This window comes from Aptenodytes forsteri, unplaced genomic scaffold (genome assembly GCF_000699145.1).
Source record: "Aptenodytes forsteri isolate BGI_AS27 unplaced genomic scaffold, ASM69914v1 Scaffold123, whole genome shotgun sequence".
Taxonomy (NCBI): domain Eukaryota; kingdom Metazoa; phylum Chordata; class Aves; order Sphenisciformes; family Spheniscidae; genus Aptenodytes; species Aptenodytes forsteri.
The window spans coordinates 1604548-1608786 of record NW_008794408.1 but is presented as its reverse complement, the minus strand read 5'-3'; the positions used below and the strand labels follow the sequence as shown (position 1 = coordinate 1608786).

At 40.4% G+C, this 4239-nt stretch overlaps 1 protein-coding gene across 1 annotated transcript in view; it reads left to right on the top strand.

Moving 5' to 3' along the window:
- ITGBL1 (integrin subunit beta like 1) overlaps positions 1–4239 on the top strand; it is a 163771-nt gene that overhangs the window by 141769 nt on the left and 17763 nt on the right. The window lies entirely within an intron of this gene.

Sequence of the window (4239 nt, the reverse complement as noted above, 5' to 3'; positions counted from 1 at the left end):
ATATATGGAAAATTCTAGTTTGAATGTCTCCCCAGCCATAATAATAGTTTGTAACATTCAGTGTCATTCAATAATACGAATGTGTAGATAAAGAATAATTTGAAATTTAATTTTGTTTAAAGGACATGAAAGCAGATAAAAGCACTGAAAAGCTGGGTCATATTTGTTATAAATTAAGTAGCTGGGAACCAAAATTCATCATCTTTCATGATTAAAAACATCTCTTCTGTTTATGTCATTCATATTTTACATTATTCGATGACAATGCTTCAATCTTAATACTGCTAATTATATTGCACATTTTGGAAATTATAGACAGAGATTCCATTCTTCCTTATTAGGAAGGATACAGTGATAATTTTAATTTTTGTTGCTGGCTAGAGCACCTCACACTTAAATGAATAATCACCTCAACACTTGAGCCAGTGTCCAATTTTTCACTGTGCAGGAGACGCTCTATGTCACACTCTTACCTGAATAAACTCTCTCCTTTAGTCTAAATAGCTTTGTCCAAAGAGAACAGCAGAAATTAGTTAATTAATTTAAAACCCATATGCTTTAAGCTTATTTTCCAAATTTTGAAACAACAAATAGAAAGGAAAGCCAACTCATGAACTTATGAATCAGTTGTAGTCTCAAGCAAGCTCAACTTCTCCACTTTCATTCAAGCTAGTAGTTTAGTTACTAATGATTCTCTGCAGGTGAAAGGAATTATATGGGAAAATGCAATTCAAGTGACTGTGCCCTGTTTGAAATTGCACTGCACAGCATCTGTTGACAAGGCCCACCCTGTGATTTTTGCTGTTCCAAATAAGCTGAGCTTATTCCTAATTCTTTCCCCCAAATCGTAGAATAAGTGCCAAATCAGGAATCCTGTTATCCTGGGCTTTCTTGTAAGTGAAGGGAGAGGAGGAAGCATGGCATAAGGTGATGATTAAATCCACCAAGATCTGAGCTGACCTCTGAAGTGCCTCTAGGGAGTCTAGAGCATCTTTGCTCACTCACAGCTGTCTGAACTTGGTGAGGTGAAGCTGGTCTCTAGAGTTTTAGTCTTCCCAATTAGAAGTCATGCCACTACTAATACCGTCCTCTAAAAATTGTTGGATTTCTGTAGTAGATCTGTTGGGATTTCAGTGGTAAAAAATTGACAGATTTTTCTGCCACTACTAATACCGTCCTCTAAAAATTGTTGGATTTCTGTAGTAGATCTGTTGGGATTTCAGTGGTAAAAAATTGACAGATTTTTTTTTTCATATTCTTGATATTTTATTTCTTGTTCTGTCTATTATATTTCTAAATATAATTTGAGGTATTTTTATACTATTCTAGATTTGGTTGTAAGCTACTCCTTGAAACGTGTTCCTATATTATTATTATTGCACGATCCCATCTGCTTTCATTCTTTTACAGTCAAGAACTGGTTTCCCCTTCCTTTCTTTCTGTTCTCATGCCACACAAGTGTTTCTTTGTTTGCACTTGTATGGTTCTTCCATGTGAAGTGTGCTGAGATTCAAATTAACAAACAGAGATGTCTTACTAATCACTCAGTTCTCTTCCATACACCACTTTTCCTTCTCTTGGCTGCTGGAGCTCTCGAGTGGCTCCTTCCTTCATTTCCCCTCTCTCTCCCTCTCTTTCCTTCCTTTTTTGTTTTTCTTCTTTTTTTTCTTTTTTTACTTCTGGCAGATCCTGAAACCTTATTTTCTTTGACCATCCAGTGGCCATCTGTGCTTCTGATCCACCTGCCTCAAGAGGCCACCACCCACCCCAATAACTTAAGGCAGCACCTGTTTAGGTGTAAGTACTGAGTACAGGAATGTTTATCTTCAGAGAGTCCCCATCAGTTGCAGCTTTCTGTTCACTCATCATTTAGCAAGTGAATTCCCCTCACCTTCCCTCACCTTCAAACTCATATAATATGAACCATTTACCCCTTATGCATTTTCTGTGACTTTATCTTTCACTGTGGCTTCCACCAACATTTTCATTGAAATGTCTCTTCCCACAGTTTCTGACCAAATGTAGGAATTTCTGTCACTGTTATCCTTTTCAGATCTTCAGTAGCCTCTGGTGTTACTGATAAGCTTCAGCCCTCCTCTTTACTAATTGTCTGATGTTTTGCTTGGCTATCACTTTCTATCCTGACAACATTTTGAATGTTTCCTTTGACAGACAGTATTTCTCATATCTCCCTTTTTAGGAGATTCTACCAGTTTTAACCTTATTTTCTTTCCCCTTTTGAAACTTATCTATTCACAGAACTTCTCTCATTAATTTTGCGCTAGTGGCACACACATCTCTCTTCCTTTTGGGTTTGTCCATGCTTCCATCTCAGCCTGAACCTCTTGACACCTCTTGCTGAACTGCTTATTCCTTCCTCTTTCCTTCTCCTCTTTTCATTACTATTTTTCTACCGTTGTTGCTACCTAGGCAATCATTGTCAGGACATGAGCCCTTGCTAGTAACTCTGGCTTCAGAGAATTGTAAGCTGGACTCTGTGAATGTGCAGGGTCTGACAGTGAGCACTGAGTGCCTGTAAAGCACAAGGAAGGAATACCAGTGTTTTCAGATTAAATGCATGCTGAAATGAGAAATGTGAATGACAACCTAAATGATTTGAATAAGAATTGTTACTGGCCTCCTCTGACCAGCAGAGATTGATTAATAGCTTGCTTTCCAGACCAGCTGTCCATGCAATGGTAGAAAGACATGAGGTGAAAGATATGATAAATTAGGGTACAACTGAGTGAGACCCTATTACCATGTTTCTGCATGATTGTAGTGAGTCATTCACTTAAAAATTCAGCTGTCCATCATTACAGTACCAGGAATAGAGACATTACGTCTCCACAAAGACAAAGGTTGCAGAAGGACTTGGCACAGATTCTGCAGCACTCTGCTATTAGAAATGGATTCATAGAATCATAGAATCATAGAATGGTTTGAGTTGGAAGGGACCTTTAAAGATCATCTAGTTGCAACCCCCCTGTCATGAGAAGGGACATCTTGCACTAGATCAGGTTGCTCAAAGCCCCATTCAACCAAACCTTGAATACTTTCAATGACAGGGCCTCCACAAATTCTCTGGGCATCCTGTTCCAGTGTCTCAACACCCTCATAATACACAATTTCTCCCTAATGTCCAATCTAAACCTACCCTCTTTCAGTTTAAAGCCATTGCCCCTTGTCCTGTCACTACAGGCCTTGGAGAAAAGTCTTTCTCCATCTTTCTTATAAGCCCCCTTTAAGTACTGATAGGCTGCAATAAGGTCTCCCTGGAGCCTTCTCTTCTCCAGCCTGAACAACCCCAGCTCTCTCAGCCTTTCTTCGCAGGAGAGGTGTTCCAGCCCTCTGACCATTTTTGTGGCCCTTCTCTGGGCCCGCTCTAACAGGTCCATGTCTTTCTTGTACTGGGAACCCCAGAACTGGATGCAATACTCTAGGCTGGGTCTCACGAGAGTGGAGTAGAGGGGGAGAACCACCTCCCTTGACCTGCTTGCCAGGTCCTTCCTTCGTCTTCCCCTTCCTTTGTCTGTGCCTCTGCACAGAGACTTAATATGCTATGGCTGGAGGAGGCTGTCTCATGCAGCCTTTTTGAGATTGGTATGTTCTACCTAAAGGCCCATTCCCTACAGTTTAGTTTTTATCAATGATGTAAGATTTGCCCAGGTGTGTTGCAGTGTTGATCCACAGCAATATTTAACATCATGGTTTTTTTGGCTTTACTTGGTTCTTCGAGTCTTTCATGTGCAAGTTAAGTTTTTTTGGTGCACACACATGACTAGAGAATCACAGGTTTGCCAGCCCAAGTTCTTTCTTGGCACGGCTATGTCACTGATGTACACCAGGCTTGATATTTACTTATCTTGTATCCTGGTGAGAGATACTTCTCTCTCTCTCCTCTGAGGTTATAGCTGTGCTGCTAGCTGCAGATGTGTCCTGAGCTTTCAAGTGTTATTTGTCCCCCTACTGTGTCCAGTCATGTTTTTCAGTTGATGTCATCGTTGGCTGCTCCACCTCACTGGGTTGGCTGTTGTCCATTACGTTCTGTTCTCTTTCAGAACTGAGGGCAGGCAGGCAACAAGAATTCAGGACAACAGTAAAGATCAATTTGAAATTGATTTGATAATGCTCTTAACTCCATTCATTTTGATTTGTTCTCTGGACCATTATTGGCCTAGCTGTGAGTTCTTGTCACAGTGTTGTGGTTTAACCTCAGTTGGCTGAGCACCACCACAC